Genomic DNA, 16350 nt, shown 5'->3' with positions numbered 1-16350 from the left:
ATCCTGAAGTGAACAGAATACTGTTGCAGATTTGAGGAATCAGAGTAGAATCATGTTTCAGTGTCTGCTGCATTTTGAAGAATTCCCTTCTGACCCCGCCCCTGCAGGGTGAAAAGCCTTGCTCTTCCTATACAAAGAAAAATAGTTGTTTACACCCCAGACCACTAACATGTTTTTGTGGTGATGTTCTGAATGCATTGAGTGTTTGTTGTGGCCCAACTAAGACAACTTTATAGTTCAATGAAAAGTGACTTATTCCTTCTTCTAAACAAAACATTTAGTTCTCTCTCTGACTCTTTGACTCCAGACAAGTCTGCCTGGCCCCATCCCTTGCCCCCTACTCCCATGCACACTCCCTCTTGTAGATGTCATAGACATTTCTGTGACCATGATCCCGTCTGTTCCTAGTAATTAAGGGCTCTCTGAGTAATGTGAAAGTAGGTTACTGTTAATCTGGTTTCTTGCAAAAACTGTGCATGTGGGAGGGTAGCTTTTCACCTAGAAGACTAAACCACAGAGAGAGTCTGGGAAGTAAGGAAGGAATGGGCCAGGTGACTTGCTTTTCTTTGCTTCTACAGGACTCCATGGAGCCCAGATTGACCCTCAGGGAAGCAGAACTGGGTTCACAACTCTATGCTGTATGTTTTTACAGCTCATGACCTTGGCAGAAAGAGTTAGCTTTTCTGAATCTCAGTTCCCATTTATGAAATAAGGATGATAAGGCCTGGATGCAAGGTTAATGAAAGGATTGCAAATACTGGATAGAAAGTGCCTAGCACAGGCATGCGATAATTGATAGTAGTTTTTGATGTTGTTTTGCTGGTCTTGTCGTCATTATCATTACCACTGCTTCTATAAGTAGCTGGGTGTATGGGAAGAACAAAGGGGAATTTGACGGCTGATGCCACCAATGCCTATAGCACACACATTTAATCTTCAAAACTACCTGCCTTCCCTACCACAGCAGCTAAGATTGCTCCAAAAACAAAGTAAACATAAAAATCCCAGCCACATAGGGATGAAAACAAAGAACAAGGTGTTTCCTTACTCTAGCAGCGGATCCCTTAGCTGAGTGGGTTCCTTCTTCCTTCCTTGTCTGCTTTCTTCTATCTACAAACAAATGTTGACTGACACCTGCAGAGCACATGCCTGGCTCAGGGCTGAGCGCAGAGGCCAGTGTTGAATCAGATGTGGTTTCAGTCCTCAAGGATCCTACCTGCTACCAGGAAGGGGGAAATGCCCATAAACATCTTGAAAGTTAGGAAGAAAATGCTAGGATCGTAAGAGAGATACCACTAATGCATGCTAAGTCACTTCGGGGCCCAACTCCTTCCGACCCTATGGATGGCAGCCCACCAAGCTCCTCTGTCCATGGGATTTTCCAGGCAAGAATACTGGAGTGGATTGCCATGCCCTCCTCCAGGGGAATTTCCTGACACAGGGATCAAACCCACATCTTCTATGTCTCCCACATTGGCAGGTGGGTTCTTCACCACAAGCACACCTGGGAAGCCCACTAAAGGGCTATGGAATTTAGGAGGAGAGCAGTTTTGGCTGGAGTTGGAACACGCAGGTTTTATGAAAGAGGCTGCCTAGCATAGTCATTCAGAGTGTAGATTCTGTACTTGGACCACCAGCTTTGAACTCTGGCCTTTTGCTGCTTGGTTGTGGCTCCTTGGGCCAGGAGCCAGGTCATGTCTCTGTGCCTCTACTTCCTCATCTTTAAAATGGGGATAATGATAGTACCTACCTCTCAGAGGTGTTGCGAGGATGAAGTGAGACATGCAATGCCCAGTACTGTGCCTGGCACACAGTGAATGCTCTGTCAGTGTTTGTTAAATAAATTTGCTGAAGGACAGGTATAGATTCACCCTTCAAGCGAAGGTGGGTAATGTTTTTCCACACATGGAGGGTTGCATGAGCCAGTGTGGAGTCCACACTGAGACAGAGGGTCGGGGAAGATGGGAGAGGCGGGGAAGACAGCTTGGGAAGTGACTTGGGCCAGGCAGGGGAGTCTTGAATCTCAGGCCAGGAACCTTGGACTTTACGAAAATGTGAAATGTACTCAGTCTTCTAGAATTGCATGTGTGTAAAGCCAGAATCTGAACCTGTCTGAGGGAAGGTCTCCACATCTCAGTTCCAGTGAACATGGCAATGAACCTGATGCCAGCAGGCATGAAATTGAAACCTGGATTATCAGGGCTCAACACATAGGCTTGAATTGACACCTCAGCTAAGATGTGCAGCGGAGCCCCAGCAGGAAGCTAAACTTGGGGACAAAGAGATGGGAGGTGCAGAGGCATGGATGGGGGGACAGGACATGTCACACATTGCCCCCATCTACTGCTTCCTTTTCAGGTTACAGATTTTTCTTTCTTTAGGGTTTAGCCAGCTGTTTTGTTGTTGTCTTCATTTGTTCTTTTATTTCTTTTAAGCCTCAGGATGTATGCAGTCATCTTTGCTTTCTGTGCTAGGGTGGCGGGGAGGTGGAGATGATCAAAACCCATCACAGCGGACTTTGTTTTCAGACATCTGTGGGTGTTACACTTTGTGCGGGTGTGGAAGCTATCGCAGTCTGCCCGCTCCTCTCCGCACTCACAGCTGCATCAGTAAGACTTCAGAAAGGGCTGTGGAAAGTCGTAGGGCCCCCAAGAGGATGCCTGTCATCTTGGGATTTGTTTTTAAGTGAAAAATTGGAGGGTTGAAATGCCTTAGGTTTGATTTCCTTCAGCTGTGTAAAGGCTGCATTCAATTTTTAAGAAATCAGCCAAGTCACCAGAGGATAAAACAGTCAGTCCTCGTGTCCTCGGGTTCCCCAGCCACTGATTCCAGTCTGAGGATGCAGAACCGTGCATGGGAGGACCAATTTATTAAGTGTTACAGGGATGTGCAAGCAGTTCCTAAGACTACATGCAAGTCATTTAAAATTATTTTTGGAACAGAGTAGCACACGATACATCTCTATACGTACCAAATCAAGATCAATTACCGTAAAGTCTGTCTGTAACATGGGAACAATCAAATGATGGAGTGCGACTATAAAATCATCTGTGGCTCTGAAAACCGCTATGCATCTTCCCACAGTGACTGAGAGTGGAATAGCACCTATTTAACAGTTGGAAGAGAGATCTTCTGGCTCAGGCTGCATTCTGCCTGTAGCCCAGGGCCACCTGAGGAGACTGAGAGTGATCTCCAGGGTGCTGCCTGGGGCCCTGGCTCAAAGGTTCCCTTCCAAGCTAGGAAGGTAGACTCAGAGGGCACATTCTAGAATGACTGGGAGTGTTTGTTGATGCGGGCTTTAAAGGCATTTTTTCTACCCTCCGTCAATGGCTCTTTATCAGATCATTGCATTCTGGTCTTAGAAACCACTACTTATCCATCACATCCTTGCACAAGAGTGACATCTGCCCCTAGCTGTCTGACAGCCAAGTCACATCAACTTCAGTGGGAGCAACGCATGTCCAGAGGCAGAATTTGAGTCTTTAAAACTTAGGCCTAAATGGCCAAACTAATACATTATGTCAGAAACGGTGAGGTCCTATAAACATTCAGGCCCCTACCTTGAACCCAAGGTCATCCTTATGTGGTGCTCCAAAGTTAGAAAACAATACAGGCAAGAGACGCTCGCTCAGGATCCATGAAGAGATAATGGCTGCCTTGTTCTTGACCGAGTGTTTTGTGCTGGTGTCAGCAGAGCAGGCTGCCTGTTGCTCTTAGCACTTGAAAGGCTGCCTGTTGCTTTTAGCACTTGAAGTTTGGACTGGTTTCATTTACCCTCTCAGCCCGCTTAGAAGGAACGTTCTGAAAGTCCCCTGAGTCCTCACCTGCTGTCAGGATGCCAAGGTATCCCCGGGGGAAGCTCTACAGTGGGGCCCAGGGCCCCCGGGCGAGGGTGGGTGGCTCTGTGGCCCTTAGGAGGAAGCAGTGGCCCCCCCACCCAGCAGCCCTACTGCTCTGCTCTGCAGGGCCCTTTGGCAGCTGAGTCTAAGAAGAAATAGTATATAACACTTCTCTCCGATCATCATTTTGGCTGAGCTGAAGGTAGATCAGATTTCACCCTTAAATAACTGTCTTCTGTCTGTGTAAACAGTCCCAGCCATTACTCTTCACCTTCAAACCTCAGCCCATGGACCTGGATTGGTTCTTCTTCAGACCTTAACTCTGGGGGCCACTCTTCTCTGCCTTCTGAAGCCTCCATTGCCTCTATCTGAGCGTGCAGCCTAATCTCCAAGTCTTAAAACACCATGCTTGGAGCACATACAGTCAAGTGGGGGAGGTGTGTGAGAAATCCATTTACTTCTCCCCACTGTGACCTCAGTCCATTTTAACATCCCACTTGCATCCAAAAAGAAATACCGAAATATTAAAGCATGATGTTTGCGTTCTTTTCAAGGGGAAGAAGAGGTTATGCAGAGGCAGCCTGTGTCCCTGCAGAATATGGGTGAGAACCTGGCAAGGGGTTTGTCTTGTTTAAGAAGCTAATATACTCAGTGGCAGCAAAGCTGCCACCGAGTCAATCCATTCCACGTTGACGGAGAGAAGGGCAGGAGTTTTGCTGCTCTTCCTGGTTACTTTTTGGATATACATTTTCTAAGAAAGTAAGAATGCGACAGCAGCTTGCTTAAAACGTGACCTCTTCAGCTTGCCCAAGAATTTAGAGAAACAAAAGAGAAGGCAGTGGGTAATTGATTCTGTTCTCCAAAGGCCCATTCTGATACTGAGCAGATCCTGGCTTGGTTTCTACCGTACAGGTGTTTAGTCTCTACCAGCAGGAGGGCACAGATGGAGTCTCCCTTTCTGCAGCAATCTTTAAATGTCAAAACCATGAGAAGGAAACCCACTGACACATTGTCACTGTGACTGTGCAGTGTATCCCTAAGAGTCCATGTAGCCATGCCCCAAGCAAATGACACCCAAATCAATGGGACAGGGAGAGATTTTCAAAGAAGGCCCAGAACCTCCTACCATGGAGAGCAGCTTATACACAGGAAGCCACGAGATCTTCCTGAAATGTTTGCTTGAGGCCTAACCTTTAAACATATTCCTTAGCCACGCATAGGTCTGATTAAGCAATAGGGTAAGAACATGAGAATTCATGTTTCAGTGGTGGAGAGCTTTGGAATCTTGAGTTTGTTACCAAATATAAAATTTAGGAACTCGGTGATTTAATCAAAATGCTTGCTTCTGGTAGCAAATCAATCAAGCCATCATATCCAATTAAGTTTGATCAAGTTTAATCTGGCAGGGATATTTACCAGCCACGATTCCCCCAACTCGGTATATGCTCACTGAATTTATAAAGTGAGGCTTGAGTCACCCTGTAATATGAACGAGGTCACCTTAATTAGCCTGTTTTAAGACTGTGGCTATGGGGCCATCAGAGCCCAGGAAACCAGCGAGGAGCCTGTTAGGAAGATCTCATAAGAGAGATTCCTCCCTTGCCTGGTTTAGAAAATTCAGTCCTTCAGTGAGTGTCTTGCTCAGGCACAAACCTTAACCTAAATATAGAGGGCTAAAAAAGAATCCTTCCATGGTAGGGCTCCCTTAAATTAGCTCAGCTAATCTATTCATCTGTGTGTACTGACTCGTGCCTCAGCATTGGAGGCCAAATCCAAAAAAAGAAAAAGCAAGCCTGTGGCTCAATCCTAGGAAAGATGCAGAGCAATTGAGTCTAATCCTGGACAAAGGAGCCCCTGAATACCACAGCAGGTTCTTGTTAGAAAAGAGATCCACTGACTCCTCATCATCACCCTTGTTCATTAACTGCACATTTTGGCTTTTCAGGTGCTTTTGGCATAGTCACAATTCTCTGTTTCTTGTGATTCTTCTCAGTTTCCAAACCATCTTACAGTCCAGGTTCAAAACTTAAGATCAGAAGTTCTGGAAAGATGTTAGTCACGGATGCTTTTTGTACTTTCAATATTTCTGCCTTGCTGGGCTTCCCAAAGTATACTCAAAGAAAATTTTTCTTAATAGATAGCCAGGATAACGATGTTCTAGGTCTTTATCTCTTATACCTAGGAAGATATTTTCAAGAAAGAAGATGGCTAAAGAGATCTGAACTCCAATTTCCTTACCTAGAATGGCAAGAGGGAGCATGCCGGGATGCACAAGAGGTCCCCATGGTCTAGAGCCTTGCGTTCTGCATTTTGCTTCCCACTGAGCCAGGGGTCTGCGTGTACCTGCTGAAGGACTGCACGTGTCCTGCTGGAATTCTGGCCATTTTGTTACCTGACTTGTTCCATTTTTCTGTGAAAGTCAGCTAGTGGAAGACACTTGAAGAAGAAAGTCAGGACAAGAGAAGGTGTTTGGAAGAGGTCAAAAGGCGTGTGTCAAAGGGGCCGTGGAATTGTTCCTGAGAAGCTCTCGCTGGTCATAGTGGTTTTTACCACACTGTAGTGTTTGGGTAGCCACTGGGGTCATGGTGTTAGAATTTTGATAATTGGATGGATCTATGCTTTCGGCAGTCTTCGGAGAAATGCATTTTATGCATGTTTCTATTTAAAGAGAACAAACCAATAACTGAAAAAAATGCCATTCCTGTTACCCTCCCTCCCCCACGCACATAGTATTCTGATGTGGTTTATTCCTTAGCCTGACTCATTCAGCTCTTCTCCTGGAAGTTGTCAGTATGTATGCCTGGTTAATGGAGAAAATCAGTGCGATGCCCAGGCACCACGCCATGACTCATTCCTGGCATTTTAGGAGCTTTGTGATGGAAATCATTGTTCCAAGCTACAGTTCTTACCAAGTGGATGAGTATTAATGGAACAAAGCAAGGTCTCTGCTACTCCTGCGTTACTCTCTTGCCACAGATTCAGTGTCTGCTTATGAAGTGGAGGTTCCTCTTCATAACCCACGCATGGTTGAATACCACAATATTGTTTTAATTAGTCTTTTAAAGCACAGTCAAATATTTGGCTTTGGTGAAAGGAGGAAATTCTCTCATATGTTGGAACTGTTTGGTTGAAAGGACATTTTTGTCTACTGAATTCATCTCCTGGGGTTTACACTAGTTTCTGAATTCTTTTTGTAATGACTTGCAGCCAAGTCTCATTCATTCATTATTCTGTCTATCCCTTTGACTCTGTTTACCTATCTATCTGTAATAGGTGTGTGTGCATGCAGCACATATGTGTGTGTATATATATATATTTATACATATTTATTTACATATATATATAGCTTACAGCCTACTGGGAGAGCATGTATAATTGAAATCCTGGATAATCCCAATCTTTTATTTTATGTTCTGCTTGACTCAAACTTTTCCCTCAGATTTTTTGAGTGCCATTCCCCTTTCTTTGTACTATGTAACATGTAGAAGTAGTTAAAAATACAGGAGAGAGGCAGCAGAAAGAAGTGGGGGAAACAAGGAAGAGAGATATTCAAATGCTTATTTTTTTACCGACTCGGGTTTGAATTTTGTGTCTGACAGCTGGTAGGACATTGTGGAAACTCACCGATAAGCCAGTGTCCCATCATTCTGGGAGACAGGAACTGAAGGTCAAATATCTAAAGGTGGCATTTGGTGATTCTTATGTGTCTATAGTCCATTGGACCAGGAATCTTTGGGAGCTGCCAATTGGAAAGCAGATATTTAGAAGATATTTTCAGCCACAGAAGAGAATGAGCAATGTACCTTATAACTCAGCCATTTTATGCTAATCTTGTCTTCTCTAACAATAATAGCTCCCTGCTACATGCTCTTAAAACACAAGTGCTAATATTATGAGAAATGAATTACATGAGAAACAATTTCATCTTTTCTAGGAGTGCTAAAAATAAAAATGTGCAACCAAGAACATTTCAACTTTCTTCCCTTTCCAGACAATGCAGGGTCCTAGGCAAAGACTGGATTGCAGAGGATGCCTCGAGGTCTGAGCATGAGTTAAGCTTGTAGGAGTGAAGAACTTTAGACAAGGCCGTTCAAAGTGAATGCCTTATTATTACACTTTGTGCTGAGTCTGTAGATGCACAAATCATGTTTGCCATGTCATTCTTTTTTTTTTTGTCTTAAAAAAATTTTTTTTTAATATTTATTTTTATTTATTTGGGTGCACTGGGTCTTAGTTGCAACATGTGGAATCTTCTGTCTTTCTTATGGTACTCAAGATGTTGAGTTGTGGCAGGATTTCTAGTTGTGGCCGGATTTCTAGTTGTGGCCTGTGGGATCTAGTTCCCTGACCAGGGGTCAAATTTTCAAAAGTGGCTGATGATGGAAGAGTATTGATGTTATGAGGAAACTGAGGCACAAGAGATTACATCCCTGGACTTAGAACCTAGGACTATGTCCCTGAGGTCCTGTCTGCAGTTGTAAACAACTCTGAACTAAACCATTCCGTGTCACAGGTTTCCACACGGTTATGCTTCCATCTGCTTCCCCTTCCCAGATCCATCCATCTCTCGGAAGGTACAAAGGGAAATACATCTTTCTGTTTGACAACCTTTAGGATTCGATGAGAGGATCTTGTCTGGGACCTGCGGTAGAGGAGACAGGATGTGACCTGGAAGATATGGAGGCAGAGGTGATGGGACCCGTGTATGTGTCCAGAGAAGTTGCAGTGTGTATGTTCAGAGTCTCGCTGGCGCCACGTTCCGTGTGTGTGTATTGTTCCACGGGCCTTCACCATCATTCATTCCCATGCTGCTTGGTGGGAAATCTCACCAGCATGTCTGACATCATTGTGTATTTCTTTATACAGAAATCTTTTCTTAGGCTTCATGGAGCTATAGAATAAGAACTATGCAAGTGAAAAAGTAACAGTCTTAAAACAACTGCCAGATTTGCTGTCTGAAAAAAAATTACTTCTCAGAAAATAAAACTTAATAAGACAGTGCAAGGCAAATTGGGCCTTAATAACTACCACTCTCTTTTAAATGCATCTGCCGTGGGTGCATCTTGCCAAGGCAGGACAATTTTCAGGTCTGTGGCTGAGAGACTTGGATTGTATTTGTCTTTGGACTGTGAGCAGAGGTGAGGTTTAGGGTTGTAATGTGAGTGTTGAGGCCTTTTTAGTGTATGATTACTTTTTGATAGGGTTATTTTAAGGGCTCAGACAGCAAAGAATCTGCCTGCAATGCAGGAGACCCAGGTTTGATCCCTGGATTGGAAAGATCCCTTGGAGAAAGGCATGGAAACCCAGTCTAGTATTCTTGCTGGGAGAATTACATGGACAGAGGAGCCTGGTGAGCTATGTAGTCCATGGGGTCACAAAGAGTTGGACATAACTGAATGACTAACACACTAACTAAATTAAGTTACTTAAATTTAGCCACATTTACTAAATATCCTTTTCTGGAAAATTGAAAAGTGACTTAGTTGAAACAAGATCCAGAAATTTCTGTTCCAACACATTTTTCAGTTCATCATGTTGAAGTTTTAAGAAATTTCAAAGTAGCCAGCATTGTGTGTGTGTGAGAAGTCATTTTAGTCATGTCTGATTCTTTGTGACCCCATGGACTGTAGCCCGCTGGGCTCCTCTGTCTATAGGATTCTCCAAGCAAGAATACTGGAGTGGGTTGCCATGCCATCCTTCAGGGGATCTTCCCGACCCAGAGATTGAACCTGCAGCTCCTATCACTTCTGCATTGGCAGGAGGATTCATTACCACTAGCAACACCTGGAAAGCCCACCCAGCATCACTGAAACCTAATATAGCACTTTATATTTTTACTTTTTTTTTTCTTACTTCAAAAACTTGTTGCCATGTAGAGTAAAAGAAATCTCATGCTCTTAGTGGCTAAGTAATATTCCATCGTATATATGTACCACATCTTCTTTATACATTCCTCCATGGATATCTAGGTTGCTTCCTTATCTTGGCTATTGTAAATAGTGCTGCAATGAACATTGAGGGGTGTGTATCCTTTCAGACCATGTTTTTCTCAGGAGGTTGCAGGATCATATGGTAGCTCTATTTTTAGTTTTTTTAGGGAGCTTCCATACTGTTCTCCAAATTTACATTCCCACTAACTGTGTAGGAGAGTACCCTTCTCTTCACAACCTCTTATTTACAAAACAGACTTACAGACTGAGAGAATGAACTTATGGTTACCTAGGGGGAAGGATGGAGGGGAGGTATAGTTAGGGAATTTGAGATTGACTTGTACATGGTGCTATATTTAAAATAGATAACCAACAAGAATCTACTGTATAGCACAGGGAACTGTGTTCAATATTATGTAACAACCTACATGGGCTAAGAATTTGAAAAAAATAGACACATGTATATGCATAACTGAATCACTTTGCTGAAGACCTGAAACCGACACAACATTGTTAATCAACTATGCTCCAATATAAAATAAAAAATTAAAAAAAAGAAACCTCAGGCTTTTAATCTCAGTGGACGCTGCCAGCAAGGATTGTTATTGTTAGATAATCATAATGGTATGTTCTGGAGGCTCTTCTCCCCTTACCGACACACCCAACTCACTCACACCCTGCCAGCAGAGCCAGAAAAGAGACTAAAGCAGTGTCTTATTTGCTTTTATAATCCGACTCTTCGATTGCGTTGGAGACATGCTGGGAGACATACTATTAAATTTCTAATGTCCATCCAGGACATGTAGGTGCGTCCGTAAGAAGAACTAAGAAAACAGAGAATGGGTCAGGCCTAGCAGACCTACATCCAGTGAGCCCGAGCGGAGGCTCACGGTGAGAGGGCAAAGGACCGCGGTGCTGGGCTGGGCGGCCGGGTCTAGGGTGCTCAGGGGGCCTGGGTGAGGTGGGTCATTTCACCTCCACCAGCCTCAACTTCCTCACCACCTGCCCAGTCACACTTGTTTTGAGAATCAGATGTGATAATGTTCAGAAACAGATTTTGCAAACTTTTTTAAAAAGTCCTCAACAGATGTTAGATAGTAATAACCAGAGGTTGAGTAGGTTATTGTGTGTGTGTACTGATCATTATGTGTGGGGGACACTGCTGACTTGAAAAGTTTTTAGGCCCTTTTTGATGAGGCTCCAAGTGAAAAATATTTGGGGAGATCAGTTCAGCAGTTTTCTTACATTTAAACAAAGTAGGAAGTGGATATCTCCCCAAAGACAAGTAGTAGGAGTAAGTTGTGACAGGCCATAGATACTGGAAAGATTTATGCTTGATGCAATACCCCACTTTAAGAAGAAATGCGGAAATAAAAATTTAAAAATAAGAATAAAGGATAATAAATAAAGAAGAAATGCAGAGCTCCTGAAGAAAGTTACTATGGTGTACAGCGTTTGGTCATATGACTGACCCTCCTGGGAGTGCAGGGGTGAATACTGTGAACACATCTGAAGTGGGCATTCCATTAAAGGTCTGTGTGTGGTTCAGGAATCCTTAGGTGAAGAAGGATCCCTGTTCTCAGCCCATAATACAGGCTTTCTAATGTTTGAGGTCATGGGGTGTCTGCTGCATGCATGGAAGAGTCTTGAGGTATGAGTTTATAGGGGGAGATGTCTGTAAGGTATCCTTATTCCCAGGACTCAGGGAGCAGCAGAAACACCTGAGGCTTGTTCGGTTCCCTGTCGGTCTCCTGTTTCTAATGTTTCATCACATTTGCTGTCCTCTGTGACCACTCCATCTCCCCAGGCCAGATCTGTACTGGAGAGAATCATAGAAAATATTGGGCTGGCCAAAAAGTTCGTTCGAGTTTGTCCATAAGAGGGTACAGAAAAACCCAAACAAACTTTTTGGCCAACCCAGGAGCATAAGGTGGTTTCCTGGGGGCTGTTGAGCACTGGTACCAGCGGTAACCAGGGAACACACACCGTATGTGGACCCCTAAGGCTCAACAAGAGCCCCTCCCAGCACACATCCCCGCCAAAGACTCAGCTTGAAAATCTCTCTGACATTTCCCAACTCCCAGTGACCCTGTTGATTAATATTTACTGGCCATCACTTGTATTTTAAGCATTTACTTTTGTCCCCAGAAGTCTTGAAGACGGAGTTTCTCAGCACATGGTCAATCAGCCATTATGCCCGGCTCCAGATCTGTACTCTGACTGTGGCCGCATTCTTCAAAAGATAAATAGAAAAGATAACGTGATGGAAAATACACATGTGCCAAATTAAAGCATAAAAGGAAATAAACTAAGAGCAAATCCCTACTCTACTAACAGGACAGCCCAGTCCTATTTTTCAGGCATTCAGTGACTTCTGTTTAAGCAATGCTGCCTCATACATTGGAGAAGGCAATGGCACCCCACTCCAGTACTCTTGCCTGGAAAATCCCATGGACGGAGGAGCCTGGTAGTCTGCAGTCCATGGGTCGCTAGGAGTCGGGCACGACCAAGCGACTTCAGTTTCTCTTTTCACTTCCATGTATTGGAGAAAGAAATGGCAACCCACTCCAGTGTTCTTGCCTGGAGAATCCCAGGGACGGGGGAGCCTGGTGGGCTGCCATCTCTGGGGTCGTGCAGAGTCGGACAGGAGTGAAACGACTTAACAGCAGCAGCAGCAGCCTCATACATAGGCCTGGCCCGTTGGAAAGGAAGGAAATGAATGAACAAGGGAAAACGTTTTCAGCATTGCTGGCTACCCGGATTGCCAAGCCTGTGTTCCTGGCACCCAGTATATTGTTTTCTTCTGTGGTCAGCCACCAGGCAGTGCTGTTAGAGGTGGGCTTTGCCTGGGGCAGCTGTGTACCCAAGTGATCACACTGTGCTTGGTTCTGCAGGGACAGAAGTGTATGCTGATGCTCTGGCCTTTATGGGCTCAGACTCCAGAACACTGAGAGAGAGACATCATCTCTTGGAGCCACAGTTATATCCTTCCTGGGGTACCCCTGATGGGAATGGAACAGCAGGTAGATGGCATCTGATTCTAGGATACTAGAGGTTTGCCCTAAAACCTAGGCACCAGGGGCCGTCACGCAGAACAAAGTCCATGCTAGGACCATGCCAGAGTCAGGGAAACCCCCATTTCTGTCTAGGAAGACCCCAGTGGGTAGTGGTGATGCCTGAGCCCAACACAGTCACATACAAACTTTCCCAGATTCTCTATTGAAAGGGCTCGTTCTGTGAGAGGTTGAAGAGTGCCAACAGGAGGCTGAGCATGAGATGGGGAATCCAGAATAACCTCTCCTCTATCAGCTTCATAAACTTCTGTGATTGTTCCACTGAGAATCGCTTCTCAGCTTGATTTATTCCTACATCAGAGGCTGCCGCACATGCAACTCCTCCTCTTCCCAGCAGAGCTCCAAAAACAGTCCTCTGTCTGCACAGTTTTAATCAGAAACTTTAGATGCCTTCCTGCAGATTGCCTGTTTCATGAAGCGGGAAACACAGGAGTCGTTTTGAATGGATTGTTTAAGTGATCATTTGAGCCCCAGAGAAATAACTTTTTTTCTTTAACGCAAAAGGTTTTCTCCAGCCACCTGGTTGGAGTCTAAATTGTTCCACACAGGAGAACGGGAGACACGTCTCCAGGTATACCCAGATGTGCACAGCTCTGAGTAAGAGCGGATAGAGGAGATCTTCTCTATGGAAGCCCCAAGGCCACTAGACTCACAGAGAGGGGATTTTTCAAATCCTGTCATTTGAAACTCCAGGCAAATGATTGGCATAGAAAAGAGAGTTTTCCAAAGTCAACCCATCATTGGCTCTGATTTTAATAGAAGATCAGGAGTCAAGAAAAGTTAGAAGTTAGAGATTTTAAAGTCAGACCTGGTTTTAATTTCTATGTGGTTATTCTAAGCAGTCAGAGGAGCTCCCTTCCCCTCAATAACCCCGTCCCAGGCATAAAACCGCTCACCCGGTACAAAAGACAAATTGACTTTTTTTAAAGGTGCCACCTTAAGGGTCATTAATTTCGTAAATTAACTGACATTCCTAGAAAAGCTCCATGGCTTGTGCCAGTAAATATTTACCCAGCTAGTGACATTTCAAATGGCACCCCAAAATCCCTGGTCCACTTCCAAAGGGTGAGCAGTTTACTTTCAGGAAATGGATTACTCACTTGTGGAATCAGACCAACACCCGGGCTGCTTGGTTTCAACATGCTTTAAAATCCAAAAGGGAACTTTCCTGCTTCAAACTTTCAAACCTTTTCCAGATGGTCCGAGAGGGGCTGGTCTAGCTGGGGTGCCTGAGCCCCACGATGCTGGCCACAGGCTGCTGGTGGGTTCTGGTGGGAGCTGATGAGAGGCATCCCTGAGTGCCTGGAGAGAGATGCCTCCCATGCCTGCCCCGTATCCATTTGCTGAACACCTACAAGAAATGAGGCAAATATGTGGAAAGGCCAGAGTGTGCTCAGCTGAGATGCGGCCCCCCACCCCCACCCACCCCTCCGCCAATTGCCTCTGCTGGTTTCACTTCTCAGCTGCAGCTGCCCACAGCTGTCTGGGAAATGGATCTGGGCTGGGGAAGCAGCCGCAGGGGGGTGGGGGTGGAATAGGGCATGTTTTTTGAAGCTGGACCTTTCTGCCCTGGCAGCCAAAACAGGCAGTCAGTAGGCTCCTCCTGTGCACTTTTGCAGTGGGGATTAAACGGAGTGCCTCTGAGGGAGACCTGGGGAGACCGCGAGTGGCCTCAGAGAAGGGGAGCCTGGAGGCCGTGGGGTCTAGAAATCATATTATCTCAAGATTATGAGAAGGAACTGGGGGTTTTAAGGCTGAAAAAGAAAATGTAGGGGGATGGCTATCTTGTGAAAGGGGAAGTTGATTTAATTTTTCCCGTATTTTTCCATAATAAAATAGACATGCCATTTTAAAAGTTTCTGTGTGTGCAGTTCGATTACATTAATTATATTTACAGTGTTGTACTACCATCACCACTCTTCATTTCCAGAACCTTTTCATCATCCCAACAGAAACTCTACACACACACAAAAATTTTTTTATTGTAGTTGATCTACAGTGTTGTGTTAGTTTTAGGTGTACAGCACAATGAATCAGTTACACATATGCATATGTCCACTCTTTTCTTTAAAGATTCTTTTCCCATGTAGGCCATTACAGAGCCCTGAGCAGAGTTCCCTGTGCTATACAACAGGTTCTTATTAGTTCTGTTTTATATATAGTAATGTGTGTATGTCAATCCCAATCTCCCAGTTTATCCCTCCTCCACTATCCCAGTGGTGACCATAAGTTTGTTTTTTACATTTGTGACTCTACTTCTGTTTTGTAAATAAGTTCATTTGTACCCTCTTTTATTCCACATATAAATGATATCATATGATATTTGTCTTTCTATGTCTGATTTACTTCACTCAGTATAACCATCTCTAGGTCCATCTAACAATCTGTAATGCCAAAAAAAATGGCATTATTTTGTTCTTTTTTATAGCTAAGTGATATTCCATCATGTATATATACCACTTTAAACAATAGCACCTCCCCTCCCCTGAATCCCTGGGAAACACTATTCTGCTTTCTGTCTCTATGATTTTGCCTTTTCTAGGTACCTCATGAAAGTGAATCATAGAATATTTGTCTTTTATATGGGGCTTCTTTCATTTAGCATAATGTTTTCAAGGTTCATGCATGTTGTAGCACGTGTCAGAATTTTCTTCCTTCTAGAAGCTGAATGATATCCCATTATATTTATGACCCATGTTTTGTTTATCCATTCTCTATTCTCTGTCAATGGATTTGGGGGTTCCTTTTGGTTATGGTGAAAAATGCTTCTATGAACGTGAATGTACGAGTATCTATAGATTTATTCTTTGTAGTTTCAGAAGAACTGACCTTTGTTGGAGGAAAAGAAGTTGCAGAGAGGTGGATTAGGGTTTCAGTAATTCTAACTCTCTTTGATGGCAAAAGTGGGCTCCCCGCAGCTAGGGAGTTGCTCAGACCAGGTGACCATCAGGGAGGAACAAAGGTGGAAGCCCCACAACTAGTAAAGGAAGGACTAGAGAATCTCTGACAGCCCTTCCATCTTCAGAATTCTGTGATTCTCAGGCAGATGGAGTGTGCCTTCTAAGGGAAGCATGTGGAGAAAAAGAAAGTGGTGTCCGACCACCTCTGCCCTGGAGAAAGAGGGGAAGTGGAATGGTAAATTATCTGTCAATCAGGGGAGGTGTGACGTGCTGAACTGTCTCTGGCTGAACTTGAGATCAGAGGATGCTGATGCTGCGAAGCTTCAACCAAGGCTCTGTTTAGTCTTGGGGAGAGCTCCCCGGAGTGACTAAGAAAGCTCCCTTGCATCCGGGGGTGGGTGTGGGTGTGAGGGCCAGGGTTCTCAGCACAATTCCCCTGATGTCTTCCCAGAAAGGAGGGCTGCCCCTGAGAGACCGGAGCCTCATCTCCCTGTAGGCTCTGCTCGTCCAGGTCAGAGCTGAGGGCAGGTGGGGAAAGCTGCACCGGGGAGTGTCCAGCAGTGAATGTCAGCTGAGATGGGGATGCCCTGGGATCCAACACAATTAG

At 44.6% G+C, this 16350-nt stretch overlaps 1 protein-coding gene across 2 annotated transcripts in view; it reads left to right on the top strand.

Moving 5' to 3' along the window:
• Positions 1-16350, top strand: part of SAMD4A (sterile alpha motif domain containing 4A) — a 227224-nt gene that overhangs the window by 102777 nt on the left and 108097 nt on the right. The gene's annotated exons all lie outside the window — the stretch shown is intronic.

This window comes from Bubalus bubalis, chromosome 11 (genome assembly GCF_019923935.1).
Source record: "Bubalus bubalis isolate 160015118507 breed Murrah chromosome 11, NDDB_SH_1, whole genome shotgun sequence".
NCBI classification, from domain to species: Eukaryota; Metazoa; Chordata; class Mammalia; order Artiodactyla; family Bovidae; genus Bubalus; species Bubalus bubalis.
This window is presented reverse-complemented; position numbering and strand designations above follow the sequence as displayed.